We start from the raw sequence: 17,717 nt of genomic DNA, 5'->3' as shown, positions 1-17,717 counted from the left end.
TGAGTTTCCCTCAGTCATTCAATCACAGTGGGTTTTGCCGAGTTAATTTTCTCTTCTTTGTAAATTGATATTGCTGCTTTAAATTCTAAATCTAGGCATGTGACACTCGCCATGCGAAGAGTTGTCCTGGTTAGCCAAGCCAAAGTGTTTATATAAAGAAAAGTTGTCCTGCCTGTCAGGGTGCCAAGGCATGACATGAGCCAAGGCTAGACAACTCGCCCACCCCTGTTGTCTCGCAGGTGAGACAGGTTCATGATCCTAGATGTAAACAGTTGGTTGAATTTTCAAAGAAATAAATGAAAAGTTAGCTTGGCCAGGGTAACTCAGGAGAAGGGTTGTCTTGGGTACCCAAGACCATATAAATGGTCCCTGGTAGGGCCATTCTATTTTATTTCCACACTCCCTCTTCCTCTGTTGACATGAGCTTTAGACGGGGCTATGAAAGAGTTATTTCTGCACTTTTATCTTTTCTGTTAGGTGGTAAATATTGACTTATTTAGTGAGTGTGGCTGGGGGAAGGGGGTGTGGATATAAAATGGAATATCTCTAGTCAGCTCTGGGCCCAAGTTGTGTGTTGTCTAACTGATTATACAAACTATACTTTCCAAAATCTTCATGGGTAGGTGTTTGAGAGGATCATCTTATATGTTCATCACTACGGTGGAACCCTGCCTTATGGCCACCCCATTCACATAGCCACCTTGTTATTACGGCCTCTTGATTCTGGCTTGAACAAAGGCTCAGTCAGTCGGTCATTTTCTTATTTAAAGAACCCCTTTAACCACACTGTTAATGTGGTCAGATTTTTGTGGCCCAGCAACTGGATTAACAGAGTTCCACTGTAATTTAAAATTGTCAGTGTTGGTTGTTTTAAGAATATTTGTACCTCACAGAAGTGAAAATGAATTTGAGCTATTACCCACAAAACAAAATTCTGGATTGTACATTTTAGGAGTATTAATATACACAATTTATAATAAGCATCAGGCATCACTTTGATAGTGAAGTCCCATAACTCTATTATTGGAGATTGGTTATCCACTATCCCTGAAATTACCAAGGCTGATATCTCTATTATCATGTCATCAAAGCCATAATATTTTGACACCTACTGTAACCAACACAGTTTCCTTAAGCAGTAACAAGAGTCTTTCTTTAGTAAACCAAAATAGTACTTGCTGCCAGATGCTTTATAAAAGTATAACCCTTCCAGAAGCCTTCACAAAGTAATATCAGTAGCTAACAGTCTTTTTGTGGCTGATTTAAACCTTGTATTAAATCACATTGAACTGGCCCAAGTTTAATATACATTTTGTTGCATTTAGCTCACATGTTTTCAGTTTAAAGGAGAAGGTCACTCCAAAAAGCTTACTTTTTTTGTCTTCACTTATAGCAAGTGAATATTCAGCATTTCCACTCACCAAAGGTTCAGCCTCTGAAGTGCCTGCTATCCTTAAGGTCAAAGTCGTAGCCTCGTTTAACATTTTTCAAGCTGAAAATCACTGAATTAGTGAAATCAGGTTAGAGGGGACTGGAAAGGAGCAAGTTGCCATGGGAAAATACAGGCTGTATATAATTTTTATAGCCATAGGTGTGTTTCCTGTAGTTCTAACTATAAGCCTACCAACCTGATGTAATATTGGGTTAAGTTATGACAACATCAGTCACCTCATTTGCATATTTCTATTTTTTATACCTTCATATCTTTGGAATTGATGCAGATATTTGCAAAAGGTAAACAGCATTTTTAATCTTTTGTGGAATTCTATGTGATAGACCTGAAAATTCTTACTCAAGGGGTAAAAATTTAAGGATAGAAGCACGTTAAAGCATTGAGTTGAATTTATGCTGTTGGCAAAATTTTACTGTAAGGTGTCGAAAGGAATTTGGAGGGGAATTTGGTGTGGTTATTGAATTGACAGACATTGGTTCTGTTGTTATTGTCATTATCTTCTATATTTTTGAGGCAGAATGGTTGTTGGCAAAAGCAAAACTGGCAATATCCTCACTGACCTGTGTTTAGATGTTTTTAGGTTTTTGTCTCTGACAATGAAGGTCAATTTGAGTAGTTACACTGTCTTTACAATAGAACATATGGATATTAATAGTATAGTTATATTTCAATATCCTCATACTAAAATCATAGTAATTTTATGGCTCAATTTCTACCTCTGCTTTAATTTGTTTAAACCAGTTTATTTTTTTAAACCAATTTAATTGCATCAAAGGGGAAGGGGGAATCTGAGAGCAACAATAAATTAGACCAACAAATATAAGGACATTTGCAATGGTTGCTTTCATGGCCTAATGGAGATGAAGTGGACCAAAAAGTCGGAGATCTGATGTTTGAATCTAGGTCTGTCTGTACAAAGATTGTATTGTAGTATAGGAGTATTATGGTAAGTGATCACTTATGTTGGGGGGTTGATATGGGATCCTGGCTGTACTGTTGTAGGGTAGGAATAGGGATTGAGGGGTGGGTGGTGTGCTTGTGATCCTTTTTAAAAACCACTCCAAAAGTGAAAACAAACTGATTTCAATTGAAAAATTTACAGCACACGTAAAAATGATACATTATATGTTGTTTTTTATAGGTGGTAAATGAGCAAATACCCTCATGATCAAGAGACCTGTCCAAGTGTGATTTTTTTTTTTTACTGATAATGGAAATCATAATAAAGATGCAAAGCCACCTTGGTGTGATTTCTTCCTTGACAGTGAAGTGCAACCTAACCAAAAGTTGCATTCTGTACGAGGTTTACAAAAATTAAATGGAAAATTAAACTACACCAGTTTGTATTAATTTTATAAGTACTCCTCTCTCCAAAATATATTTGGTATGTTGTCGTACATGTACTGGCAAGAATATAATGTAGAAATTTTATGGGAAATGTTTCCATTTAAAAAATATGCAGCTCAGACAAATAACAATAATTCTCATTTCTGTGGTGTTTTCTTTGGTGTGAAAGTGTAAAAACAGATTCTATTACCCTACATGTAAGTTGAAGAACATAGGAGCTCCTCTGAAAAAGTTTGTTTTTTTTTTTTCTGTTCATTTTTTTTGTTGAACATTTATATTTTCCTATAAGCAGTTTCTTCACAACACATTGTAGGATAATAACTAGCCATAAAAAGGACGTTTTTGTCTCAGAGATCATTTTCAAGATAAAAAAAAAGTGATTTTCATTTATATTTTTTATTTTCTTTGGGCAGAGACGTTTTGAGAATTTCCCTAAAAATATCACAAGGTGCAAAGGAAGGGGCAAAAATAAAAGTTATGTTTTCATTATCAGTGTGAGTCTCTCTCTGAAGCTGCAAAGTATGGTTATTTTATACTGTTGTGGATAATGTTAGGCCCATTTTAATTCAAAATACAAATGGGAACTTACACTGATAATCACACAATCCCTTAAATTGGCACTGTTTTGTTTTTTGCTTTTTTCCAGAAAACAATTTGAACATCCTTATTACACAAGGAGGGGGGGGGGGGGGTATTCTACATAGTTTTAAATGGGGAAGCTCCACCTCAAGGTCCAACCCGTTAATACTGTATCCCTTTTCTAAACCCCTAGAAAGTAGTTTTAAAATATCTTTTTGAACAATATATCAGAATCCACTCATTCTGGCTCATGAGAGTAAATGAGAGATTATCAACAACATTTTAGAACTAGAAGAAGGGAAATCCCTAAAAGAAAGATTTCTGTACCCTTTCATTATACACCTGAATTCAACTTGTCAGAAATCCCTTACCCTTTAATAGTTATATCTGAAGCCTGAAAACTTTTGAGCAGAGCTTCCCAATATATGTCATTACATGGAGTCCTCCCACGTACACAATCCAGGAACTCTTGACAAGTTGCGATGAAGCTGGCTGTAAGACTGTCTGATCAAGCAGCTTCTTCAGTTTTTGAGTACAAACTTGTTACTCTCAGTCAACTTCTAGTATGGAACCTTTTCTTTTCTGGTCTGGTCCAAGTTCACAGACACTACTAGCTAGCCATCACTTTCACAACACTAACACTAGCAATGTCAGTCGCAGTCTGGTTGTTCAGTTTCACCGCACCATGTTTCATGGTCACTCATCATTGTCAGACATGAGTTCATAATAGCTTGTAACATTCACCAGCCTGGCAGTGTCATTGTTGCTATTACCTGTTCCCAGACTTCCTTTTATGGCTGGGTGTTGGGGCATGATATTTCATTACTGTTTGCAAACAGTTTGTTAAGATTGCACATTGAAAGCGTGATAAATTAAAATAATTGAACTCTATGAAAGAGAATTGTCAGAATTGCTAGGGTTCTCTCATTCCCTGGAACTGAAATGTCTTGATGTAAGCTTATATAGAGAAAGCAGACTGAAAATAGAGCAAAATCTCTAAGTAACCTTTCAAGATAAGTTGCAAATACATTTGATAGTTAGGGATTAAAAGATAGGGAACTTGTTCTGTAAACAAGGCAGTTGAAAGGAATCGAAGCAATTAAAGGTGCATGCTTGACCTCCCAGGATCGGGGCGGGGGGGGGGGTGGTGTATTGAAACTTTATAGTGTCACTGACATTTAACACTGTTGAAACAGAAAAGTAAATTACATTATAACTGAAAAAAACAAAAACAAAAAAAAACACGACATACCCCGATTACTGAATCGCCCATAAAAATATCCTCTTGTTTATATTTAAGGGGTTCATGGCCTGCTTATGTACATGTTAAAGGAAGCGTTTACCATTATTACGGGATTACCAAGGAAAAGTTAAGATATTTCGTTTAAGATTCTTAACAAATCGTAACAGAATTTATAATGCCAGTTTGAGTCACAAGCCAGAACACGAATCTGAGTTAGTGTCGATTGGCAAGAAAGTTCCGCCACGTTATGTGTGTGGGTCTTCACAGTGTGATACGATTAACAGCTCTCCATTACTCTCAAGTGTTTGTCAATGGTAAATTTCAAAAATTGGGCTTCTGTTAAATAGGTTCTCCCACGGGTAGAAAACTGACATTGCGCTTTTCTCTCAGTGTAATGCCTACCTAAGAGAATAGGATATTTGGAGTGCAACTTACCTAGAATTCATTATTTCCACGTAAACGATGACTCCTGTGGAATTCAGCTACGAAGAAACGACGACATTTCGTAAAAACACACGCCTTCAAAACAGCGTCTTTTTGAAGAAATAATTGTTCTGTTCCTCAAACAAACGATATGGCGAGGAAGAAGACAAAATTTTGTTTATCATGGCCAAATAAAACGTTAGAAATACCCCGCCGATTGCGAAATATTGCTGTTTTACTTACAGGGAGAACGATTATGTCGCAGTCAAACTTTTTTTTGTCGCTCAACCCGCTTGTTTACTGGATGTGACGTCACTTTTTGTTGGATGATCCAGACAAAAAAAAGTGCCAGGCGTCGCAGAGTGTTCTCCCCCGCCCCTGCTCTGGAACGAAAAGAGATATTTGAAAAAAGTAAACAGCATTTTTCTTCTCTTACAGGCTACTTGTTAATGTTTTAAAATGGCTTTGATAGGAAAGATGCGATTTTCGTCATAGTACCACTTTAAGGGTCAGGTCATAAATGAGGCCCTGTTAGGGGTAAATTCCGACAAGCGACATGGCCTTGAAACGGCGACATGAGAGCTATGAATTGGCGGCGAACGACAGACTACTCCAGCGAAATAGAGAAAGCGACACCAATGAAAGATAGACCGACAACGAACTTCGGAACTGAGAATGTAGTGATTGTTTTAAACGTCTGAGTCGAAGTGAAGACGCATTTCCACAGTTTTAAATGTGTTTTCCTCTCTCACGCGCGATGTCGACGGGTCGTGAAACACAGGCTTTCTTATATATATGCTAAAACGTCCAGGTCGAATAATTACAAATCGAGTCCGTCATTGCTGAGTATTTTTTCTCACTCTCAGCTGAGAGAGCAGTGGCCTAAAACGCCTAAACACGCTTAAGGAAAAAGGAAAGAAATCTTCAAAAGTCTGCTTCATATTTTTATCAGTGAGTCATCAGTAAAAGAATATGAAGTTGTATTATCAACAAATGGCATTATGGAAGGAAAAGAGAGACAGGGGAAAGCTGCCAAGGTCTTCTCGTCTTCAACAGAAAGTAAGGGTTACGCCAAATTCAAAGGAAGATTATAGACAGGAGAGATTATTTGATTGAGGTCGTTGAGATTTTGAGATAAAGAACGGTTGTTAAACATAAACATGGTAAAAAAAAGTCATAGGTTCGATTGTACTTTAGGTCCAAATACTGACTGGAAAATGGCTGAAAATAGCAATTCCAAGCGTCTAAATTTCAAAATTTTCCGGGGGAGCATGTCCCCACATCTCCCAGGAGGTTAGCAACTTCAGCGCTCGAAAGCATGCCAAAGCCCTTAGAAAGCATGCCCCAAATATGCCCCCAGCATGCCCCCAGTCCCTTAGAAAATTTGAAAAATTGAAGTACATGTAGCTAAGGCCCAGTTCAGACGCCGAACTTTCCATGAGCCGAACCAAATACATTGAATTAAGTACATGAAAAGTTCGACGTTTGAATCAGTTAATAACGGCTATTTGAATTTGGAACGGCCCAGCCGTTCTTCCCGCCTAGCTCAGCCGGAAATTTCGGCTTTGGAACGGCTTTGATTCAGACGTCGAACTTTTCATGAGCCGAACCTAATGCATAAATTATTATAACGTATTTTACAACCAGTTTTTACTTTGCCTGAAAATCACTGACATTTTCGATGTAATTTGGTTTAAACTAAATAAAGTTCGGCGAATTAAGTTCGACGTCTGAATCAACAGGTGTAGTTTTGATAATTTGGGTCGCTCCAAATTCGAATTAAGTTCGGCTCATGAAAAGTTCGGCGCCTGAACTGGGCCTAATCATTAAACCCACTGACCGGAGAAATGCTGGCTCTGCATAAGAATTCCTAGTGCTGAAAAGTGTTCGAAGTAAGTGCAAAGCATACAAGGAGTAAATTTATATATCCAAGGAGATGCTTAATTATATATGTACTGGACTAAAGCAGCAAGGAACCTTCAATGCGTGAGAAATAATAGTTTCAGCGTGAGAGCGCAAGATTGAATTCGTTTGCGTGAGCCTCATGCTCAATGTGTGAGACTTGAGAGCACTGTGTCGGTTTTTTTTTTTTGTAATAAACAAAGGTATTACGATGTGTTATACGTGTAGCTTCGTTTTAATCGAACAAGGTCAAATTTCCCGACCCAGCTCCTCTGAGACGAAATTCCTACAGGCGACATAGGAATCTTGCGAAATGCCGACATGGCTGGTGGCAAAACTCAGACAGGGGAAATGGGTACCCCCCCCCCCCCCCTAACAGGGCCTCATAAATAGGGTTTCGAATTTCTGGTCAGCTCATAAATAGGGTAGGGAATATGGCAGATTTTGGTCATAACTAGGGTAAGGGTTTTGGGAAGCGGGCCGCACACCGCGCACCCAACTTTTCTGGAAGTATCCCCCCCGGGGCTGAATGCGTACTTTGAACCAACGACAGTGCATCACGTGTAAGGCCGAGTGGCGTGTTCACGTCACCTGCTCCGTGAGTGCGTTGAAGCTAGTCGTGAAGACTGCCTTGTAAATATACGCAAGGTCCACGGTTACAGTGCCGCCGGCAGTGGATCTAATCTGCTACAACTGATGATGAAGCAAGAAGAAAAGCAGCGCTGATTGATCGTATTCCATTTATTGGAATACTGTGATTGACAGAGTTCTCAAAGCGTTTATTCTATTGATATGGAAGTCAAAGAAACCACGAAGCTTCGCGGCGTCCGATGGACCTCGAAAATTCTGGGTGTCTTTCGTTTGAGACTAAGGCCTCATTGCAGCAAGCACAGGTATGAAAACAACAGTTTGAAGTAGCCGTGTAGCGTTATCTGGAGTATTTTATGGGAATTCATTCTAAAATTAGCATACAAATTAGCGGTGACATATCAGCATAAAAATTGTCTCGCTACTTGCTTCCAGTTCTTATAAATAAGCTTCCCTGTTTACTATTTCCATCGTGAGATAAATTGCATGTGAACTAGACAGTACACACCGACAGTAGATACTTGATAGAAATCCGTTAGCGGAAAAAAGGGAGTTTGTACAGAGTGTGTGCTAGGATCTCCAACTTGAAATAAAGCTAAAAACAAGCTAATTGGACTATTTAACCTTCAAAAGAGGTTCAGGCTAACTGCATGTGCTATTTGTCCGTTTGGATGCACAATAGACCCTATTCAGAAATGGCTGCCAACTAAAAAGTATTTTGTTAGTATTAAAATTAGCACAACTATTAATCTCGTTTTTGAGTTGATAATTCAAAAGAATTTTCACTTTCAAACGAGGCCAGCTGGGCTAATTTAAATACATACAAAAGAATTTTAAATTGGCAGCCATTTATGAATAGGGTCTATGAACTGGCTTTTTGAGGGGCTCTGCAAAATGTGGGAGCCAGCGAGTTGCGCGAATCGTTACGGTTAACCTAAATTCGCTATAAAATTACAGTCTGGTTCGCCTAAACAACAACAACAATTTATTAAGGTATTCCCATAAAAATACATAGCATAGTTAAACTAATTAACGAAAACATACTATAAAATAAAAACGACCAAAAACAAAACTTATTTTACAATTTTAACGTAACCTATCTTATAACTGGCAAGAGAAAAGAAAGCGTATTTCATTTTCAACCTCATTTGAATGACAGATAAAGCAGATTCTCACATTTATAGGAGTCTTCGGTATTGTGTGTCTACCTGTTTCAATACGTAATTTATGATTCCCTAATCGAAATTTAATAATAGAAATTCTGTGATGGGAATTGCGTATCACATCGAGGGAACCAGATTTTTTTGGTGTCTCTTCTAAAAGAGGCGTAAAAGTTTAATTTTCTGTTTATGTCGATTAATTTTAACTGACGGGTTGTTAATGCTTTTCTAATGTTTTCCTTAATGTGCGAAGTAAAGCGTTTTTAGAACTCGAATACTTGATGCCACGGTTGCGTAACATATCACGGTTGCTTCGTGACGAACGAACGGACAAACTTGTTCAGGAGTTATAGAAAAAGGAAAAGCTGCATGAAATGGAACAGCCATTTGTTCCGAATTTTTGAGAGGTGCTGCGGTGTTGTTACTAACTCCTAGATCTTGGTGGTGACGTTTTTGTGCGTTTGTCACGCATAATCTGTTGTCTACGTTTACACACTGCATGGGAGATGAAGTATTTGTCACGATTCAGTACAAACATTGGAAGTATATGTGGATATCTGTTGTGCGCCTACACTTCGTATCTTTTGTCTGTTTTGATAAACAAGTGTAAAGAAGTCTTATGGAGTTTTATTTTGTATCAGCTCCTTCTTACTTTCAAGATATATTTTGTTTTGTAATCTACACCCGGTCTACAGGGTCGATCGAGACCCATTTTCATCTCAGTCCACGAAATACAGTCAAAGGTGTTTAGTCTAAACGATAAGCTACTCAGCACACAACAGCCACAAAAACGCATTGTCATCTTGTCGACGGGATCAACGTTTAGCATGTTTGGCCTGATTAAATCCGCTTGCGTGATCTGGAAGAAACATTGGGCACGCTTACACAAAAAAATCACCGTGGTGACGAAGATACTCAACACTAACAATGCCTGTTTATCAACGGGCTGCCATACCTGTAAATATTACCCCTTTTGCTGCGTTTAAATACACGACTAGACTCCAAAACAGTTCAATACACGACAGACCGCGAAATTTTCCAAGAATAGCATTTAAGTGGACAACGTCAAGAGGTATGCCAAAATTTTCGAAAATTTCGAACCGGGAATTGATAGCCTGCGTTGCAGCGGGACTTGTCATAAAATCTGCGACATAGTCCGTCTGCGAAACGGCTCTCAAAAGCTTGTTCTGATATCCCGCATGGACACACGGATCTGTGTATCCATTTCTGATTGGCTAGTTTCTTACGCGCCTTGTGATTGGTCATATTCTTGCAAAATATATCACGCAATGTTAACAATGGAGTGACAGGCTTACACAACTCCTATTCACGTGTGATAGCCGCTTTGAAAGTTTTGCCCGAACTAGTACATCTTTAAGGATCTGCCCCTTTTGTACGGTACGATAGGGGGATCTTTGATTATTTCGCTAAGCAATAATCCTGTGCTTTTAGGAGGACTTTTCACCAGAGTAGAGCCGTTAGAGGTCATAGGTTTGTGTGGTTTCCGTCGGTTGTTATCCGCGTGTAATTTGTAGAATTTGACACCTGTTTTTTGCTACGTGCTGCAAGAAATTCACAAAGCGAGTTTTCCTGTTTGGGTGGAAGATTATCGTTTTCAAGCTGCTCTCTCACGGCTTAGAACACTTTTTGCCAACCTTCGTCTGTAATTGCAGGCATCTTATTTCCAACTCAAGTTAGATTTGACGTTTAATGTACAAATTTACAAATGTACTTGGGAAACTCGCACAAAATTATTTTTAGCATTACGTGTAGTTGCGTGATCGCCTTCGCAAGAATTATCGAATCAGAAAGTGCGATCCAATCAAAAGTGGATACACAAACTGCGGGATATCAGAACAAGCTTTTGGGAGCCGTTGCGCAGACGGACTATACCGGCGGTTTAGACTGTCTGCGACGCAGGCTAGGAATTGATGGTCCGTGTGATTTGGCTCCCGGAATTTTCAATTGAATGGTTGCGACATATTACTCGAGGACTGTTCGATCTCTTCGTCCTGTTCGGTAATTGAACGTATCTTTCGGCAATCGCACAAAATCTAACCAAAAAAGTGTACGAGAGTGTTCGATTGCGAACCCAATGAATGAGTTGCCAGTAATCGGATACCCGTGTTTGCGCAAAGAACTCTGGGATCGTCAGGGGGCAAACATTGCTAGTCGCTAGAAGGAAATGTATGGCGAAAAGTTGTTTCGAGGTACAAGAAAACGATTTTTGAGAGAGATTAACGCTTTTTCGCGGTCGTTTTTATCGCGAATGGATTTGGGCAATGTTGATATGTGAAATATGTAAGTTTTTGTTTGAATAACCGTGAAATATGTGACAAAATCTACGGATAAACTCCGTTGCTTGCGTGAGGTTTATTGTGAAATATACATCGCGTATTAAAATGGTCTGAAAATATTACAAAATTAATTAGGTATAAATCGAGAGGAAATAACCCAGTAAAGCCTTTTAAGTTGTGTACAGGCTACTTTTGGCTTATTTGAAAGCTCAGTCATACAAATAATACGGGAAATATGCCCGGTGGCAATCATTGTACTGTCTGGGGTTGATTTAATGACAAATGAGTCCGCGCGACTCATGCTATGTAGCTACTGTGTTGCTCAAAGCCTTTGTTTTGCTTTTACAAGCACGTATTTCAGTGATTTTCCTTTTCTATAACTGATCAAGGGTGGCTCCTTGAATATAACTCTGAGTATTTGTATTTAAAAGTGCCATTTGTGTGTGATTATGCTTTCCAAAGTTTGGTATTGACGATTGAGTGAAATTGCCCGACACAAATGGTAGTAGTTCCTTCTGCAATTTTCGATTTCTGTTTTAGAGCTTCTTTTCTGTCTTTATATTTAACTTCTCGGAGGGCCTTTTCTACCATTTGCTCTGGGTAGCCTCTCGAGATCAGGCGTGTATTGAAATTTTCAATATTCTCTTCAATGTATTTCACAATAAACCTCACGCAAGCAAAAGGGAGTTTATCGGTAAATTTTATCACTTATTTCACGGTTATTCAAACGAAAACTTACATTGTCCATGTATCAACATTGCCAAAATCCATTTGCGATAAAATAACTGCGAAAAAGCGTTGATCTCTCCCCAAAACTATGTTTTTGGGCGTCGAAAAAACTTTTCGCCATACATTTCCTTCTAGCGACTTGCAATGTTTGCCCCCTGACGATCCCAGAGTTCTTTGCGCAAACACGGGTATCCGATTACTGGTAACTCATTCATTGAACTTCATCGCACGTTCTAAACCATCACTGGAAATAGACAAGATCTTTGAGAAGTGTCACTTACTAAATATGGTATGCAAGAACAACAAACAATAGATCGTTTTCACTGTCACGCAATAAAAAATAAATCGAAAACCATCCCGTGGAAAAAGCTATGAACTTACGATGTTATAGAAAATAACTTAATAAGACACTTCTCCAAGTTTTAGGCCTGTGCGTTTCCCCAAGCTTCAGATATTCGTCGAAATGTTTCGCAGATATTTGCAGAGCCCAGTATGAAAACGCCATGTTGGTGTACCTCCGTGGTACACCAATATGGCGGCAGGAAAATAGTGTAAACATCTGGAACTTACTTTGGCTATCTAGGCGACTGATTATCAGTACTGATCAAACAAGCATTTACATAAGCACTTTTCATAATGCTCTAACTTCTAAAAAGGCTCAAAATCATGAGATACGTTTATATTTTTCGACAAACTCGATCGTAGCCTTGTGTCACGCACCTCCATAACCCTGAAATTCAAAATGCTCTGGATTCCAAACGAAGTACGCTATTGAGCTGTAAAATTGTAAACAGATATAAATATACCGTCTCTTATGCCTGATGAGGATAAAAACTTTGGTGGCATTTTAGTTTTGGATTTTCGAAAGTGATGACGTCACGTGAAAATGATCTATAGAATCGAGAGAAACAGTAGGTGAACTGACAGCTAACATCTGGGCCAAAAAGTTCTATTTGAAAATGTAAATGCAGATGTTTACAATATAACTTCCATATTTAAGCGATGACGTATTGTGTGACGTCATAGCTTTATGCTGGCGTGCATGCATTCCTTTGGATAGTAGACTGCAAAACAGTCGTTTTCGGACGTTTTCGGAAGGCGCGAAGCGCCGTAAGCGCGATCCTCGCGTGTGAAGCGCGCGAGCCTCACACGGCGTGTGAGGCGAGAAAACTATTTTTTAGCGTCTCTCCCCATTCTCCCTCGCCGTTTTTACATTCGCTCCAGACCTTTTGTTCGAATATTGACCGTCGCTCGCGTTCGCAAAAAATACGACTGTTCTGCAGTCTATTTGGATAGTGATTTCGCATAGTTTCGTCGCGCTTATGTCCGTGCGCACGATTTATCCCTCTGTGGAAGCGAAATGCACTCTGGAAGTTCCTTTGCTGCTTTCCTTTCCTGTTCGTAGGTTCAGCGGAGTGCTTTTAATTGTAGCTTTTAAAAGAAGATTTAGGGGGTGGATTTTGGTTTATACAGTATCGGATAAATTTGCTTTCACGGGCAAACTCATGATGAGAACATATCCTCCATACATACAAGTTTAGATAGACAAGTAAAGTCGCACAGGCGATAGGTGAAGGCTTTGCGGCTTTCCTTTGCTGTTTGTAGGACCAGCGGAGTGCTTTTAATTTCAGCTTTAAACGAAGATTTGGGGGTTGATTTTGGTTTATACAGTGTCGGATAAATTTACGCTCACTGGCGAACTCGTAATAAGAACTTATCGTCCATACATACAAATTTAGATAGACAAGCAAGTCGCACACACGATAGCTGAAGGGTCTGCATAAAATTTAGGGATTGGTAGCGCAGTTGCACTTTTGCCAGTCTTGAAGTGAATTGAATGAGCATTTGTCATGAAAGTTCCAATTTAATTGTGTGACAGTTTATCCTATTTTTAAGTTGCGTGATTCAGGGAATCTAGGAATAATAGAAATCGGAAGCACGTGCCTGACAGTCTCAATTAGTTCAGTCGATGATTACCAGTTAGTTAGCACCAGATTGTAAACGCGTTCCATCTTATCAACAAAACATGGGCGTGTGCTAAAACCCAGACGGTGGACGATGGACAATGGACGATGGACGATGGACGATGGACACGGAGTGTGGATTGTGCGTTGTCGAGTATCCGAAAAATTTGCGCCCACGGACAAACTCAAAATAAGAACATATCGTCCACTTATACAACTTTAGATCGTCAAGCAAGTCGCACACGCGATAGGTCAAGGGTCCACATTAAATTTACGTATTAATGAGCGTTGTTTAGGCTGGACCTTTGCATTGCCTGTCTTGTGTTGAATTGAATGAGCAATGTCAGAGCACTGTATGAGCATTGTATGAGCACTGAAATATCTGAACTAAACTTAAGTGTGTGGCACACGCGAGAAGTCAAGGGTCCACATTTCAGGTGACATTTACGTATTGGTGGGCGTTGTTTAGTCCTGAACTAAACTTATCTGTGGGCTGAAATCCCGAGAGGGGGGGGGGGGGGAGGCACTGCCATATATGGGCTATATAGGTATATATAGGTATGTGCCGCTGTGAAAGGTATGGTTTTCAAGCAGTTTACTCTAGGATAGGGTATATAAATCAGAGGGTTTGGGTCTAGAATAGGGTATAATTTTTCACAAAACTGACTAGTTGGTTGAAGATTTTATCTAGACTAAGGAAACCAGGAATTGCCACTCAAAAATATAAAAAAATCAAATCAGTAAGTTTAAATTTACGCAAATCAGCCTCAACAGTGTCGATGGATGGGGGGATTTGGGGAGTTCACTCTAGTATAGGGTAGCAAAATTCAGCTGAACTAGCTCTGGTATAGGCTAAGGGTTCCCCACCCAGAAATTCCCAAAGTACCCCCCGGGGCTGAAATAGCGGTATAATTGAACTTGAATTGGAGAAGAGCATTGCAGAAGTTCGCTGCGAAACCAGTTGAGATAGCAGAAAGTAATGGAGAATGGTGTAACGAAGGGGTGAGCTACCTGAAGGATTTGTCTTGATCAGAACTGGTTAATGTAGCTTAGATCATGGTTTCTTTGATGCAATACAGAGCGGCGGTTGGGTTACACAACATTGATTTGAAAGCCAAAGAATACTCAAGCCGTGTAAGAGGGAAGTTCTGCTTTATGCTTTTGTGTATGTTTTACCTGGAAGCGATATATCTTCGAACTTTAAAAAAAGTAATTCGCTCTTGGCAAATGAGTCACTATGTAAGGTTTTGGTTCACGTCAGGGTACGATTCATTTGCAGTTTTCGGTTTTTTATGAAGTTTTGGAAATGTGCCGTTTTATATGACAAGTTCGGCTGCAACGCAGGCTACGAAAGAGTGGTTGTGATTAAACAATCGATAATCGTTTTGTCAGTGTAAAGACAATACGAATGTTCATTGATGACAAGTATACGGTTAAAACAACAAATTAATTTTCGGTGAGGCAATTAGCGAAATATCTTTAAAGATAGTGAGGTGTCGATTTCAGAGGGAGAAACTTGTACTTTGCGGCTTTCCTTTGTTGTTTGTAGGATCAGCTGAGTACTTTTAATTTCAGCTGTTAAACGAAGATTTGGGGGTGGATTTTGGTTTATACAGTGTCAGATAAATTTGCGCTCACGGGCAAACTCATAATAACATCTTCGATACATACAATTTTAGAAAGACAAGCGGGTCGCACAGGCAATATGACAAGTCAAGAGAAAATGATTTTCTCTTGGACAAGTATATGATTAAAACAACAAATTAATTTCCGGTGAGGTAATTAGCTTCGCCAAATATCTTTAAAGATAATAAGGTGTTGATTTCAGAGAGAGAAACTTTTCAGCGGAGTGCTTTTTAGTTTAGTTATTAATCTTTCTTTTGGGTTGGTACATTTCGCTGACCCCTAGCACATGGACTAACAAGATGGACCTGGTACATGAACTACTTGAATGAGCCACCAATGGACTACCCTAAATGTAAACCCCTAAAAGTTTAAGAATCAGTTTGTCTGCTTATGTTCCAATCTTCTAGGAACAATTTTTAAACGTCGTCGCTTCTGCATGCATTGCGTGCCGTTGATTAATTCGAATGTATTCCAACTTCGACCATCGAACTTAATCGAACTCCGAACCACTCAATCAAAGTTCGATTGCGTTCGAATGATCCATTTTTTATTTATTTATTTATTTTTTTGAAAGTTCGATTGTGATTGCTTAACTCGGAATAGTTCGATTCATCGATCCTTCGATTTGGTTCGAGTAGATAGGTCGGTAATGATTCCTATTTCTTATTTAGAAAGGAAAGAAAATCCATTGGCAAATGATTTTCTTACAAATCGACTTCCGAAGAATTTATGACTAACTGAGTTAGGATACTATACAAAGGATTACATTAGCCAAATTTGAGAGATCTAGCTGTGCCAGAAAGCGTTCAGTCGCGTTTTTAACTTTCCATACATTTGCCCATAGTTAATTTGCCTACGTGTAGCCGTACCCACCCCCCGAAGAAAAACGGGAGGGGGGGAACGTCTGCGAAGAGCTGGCACGAATCGTGTTATGTGACGTCACAGTAATTAATGTAGGTTATGCAAATAAATGATATTTTCCGTCTGTGACTCATGTCCTCGCGTGGACATAGGCCTCGTAAATATTTGTTCTTTCGAGCTTATTTGCAAGTCAATGTCCCTTTTCAAGTATACATTGTGTTTTAAAGAGACTGAAAAGGATTACGAGCGACTTTTGGTCCAAAGCAAGAAGAAGACAATCTCTGATGTAAACGTCGCGCTCGCAAATTTGGATTTCCATGTGTACGCTGCATCAGAGTTACCCTGGGTGCCAGAGGGTTTTGTTTTTTCGTAGCGAAGCTGCGGTGAGTCCGAAGCACGAATTGTGCGAAATATTGTCGATGTAAAATGACTAGCCTACACGACTTCTACGGTTCGTGACATTTGCACATTTGCCGTTCTCTGTTCGGTCACTCGACCTTTTTTGTCGCTTCATTCGTGTTTATGAAGGGCACTTCATGTTGTGTAATAAGGAAGAATTTTAAGTAAAGTTGAGCCGTTAGATCGTGCTATGGCAAATTTTTATAGGTTATAGGTCTGCATGGTTTCCGCTGTTTCCTGCATGTCGCTTCGTAGAGTTTGACACCTCTGTAATTTGCTATGTGTTTATGCATTGTTTAGACTCATTTCTATTGCAAGATATGCTGTCAAGTCTCCACGAATTTGCTTTTGGGGGACAAAATATGAAATTTACCGTGAACATGTTGCTTCATACTTGCATTCCATATTGTATTCGGTATTTCTAAAATGCTCTGTGCGTCTGTAATTGCCACCAGCGCAACTCGTACAGATGTGAGAATGTGAGACACAAATCTATTTTAGCCAATCAGTATTCTCGAAAGTATTGCTCGCGGTCTTTATCCAATAAGGAACTATTATATATTTCCATGCAAAAGCGTGACGTCACATAACACGATTCGTGCCAGCTCTTCGTAGACGTTCTCTCCCTTCCGTTTTTCCTCGGGGGGTGGGTACGGCTACAGGTAGGCTATTCGACCTTGTAAGCCGCGTACAAGTTCGCGTTAAAATGTCGGTCGGTGCAACTTAGTGCTCGTTTCATGAGGTCGCAATTTTCGGGGATCGCTGCGTTTTAGGTTCGCAAACGTGCTCTATCGTATTAATGAGATGCAAATTAACATAGAAGCGTTTAAATGTTCCCGTAATCTCGCACGTCTTGAGCACAAAGAACCTTTGTTGTTTAATCTCTATGCAGTGAAACGAAAACACAATAATTTAATTAGGAAATCACATCTCGCTTATTGATCAGACAAACAGCCCTAACATAGTGTATTACAACAAACATAAACGGCCCTAGGATAGTTATTAGTACAACAAATTTACTAAACAGAACCACGGATATTTTACTAAAACAAAATTTCCAGAATGAAGTGATCATGAATGGAGATGTCGTCGTGTGACAACTCCTAACGTGACCTGCATACCCGGGGGGGGGGGTACCCCCAGAAA

General features: G+C 39.4%; 2 long non-coding RNA genes across 2 annotated transcripts in view; one reads left to right on the top strand and one right to left on the bottom strand.

The window, feature by feature from the left end:
- Positions 1-17,717, bottom strand: part of LOC145499316 (uncharacterized) — an 83,068-nt gene that overhangs the window by 32,845 nt on the left and 32,506 nt on the right. The window contains exon 2 of the long non-coding RNA XR_014050915.1: positions 6,494-6,655. This is a non-coding gene — a long non-coding RNA (uncharacterized LOC145499316). The remainder of the gene's footprint in view (positions 1-6,493; positions 6,656-17,717) is intronic.
- LOC145499318 (uncharacterized) overlaps positions 14,759-17,717 on the top strand; it is a 37,129-nt gene continuing 34,170 nt past the window's right edge. Inside the window, exon 1 of the long non-coding RNA XR_014050916.1 lies at positions 14,759-14,819. This is a non-coding gene — a long non-coding RNA (uncharacterized LOC145499318). The remainder of the gene's footprint in view (positions 14,820-17,717) is intronic.

Source organism: Orbicella franksi, chromosome 10 (assembly GCF_964199315.1).
Source record: "Orbicella franksi chromosome 10, jaOrbFran1.1, whole genome shotgun sequence".
In the NCBI taxonomy this organism is placed as follows: domain Eukaryota; kingdom Metazoa; phylum Cnidaria; class Anthozoa; order Scleractinia; family Merulinidae; genus Orbicella; species Orbicella franksi.
The sequence above is the reverse complement of the archived record's forward strand: the minus strand, read 5'-3'. Positions and strand labels throughout refer to the sequence as shown.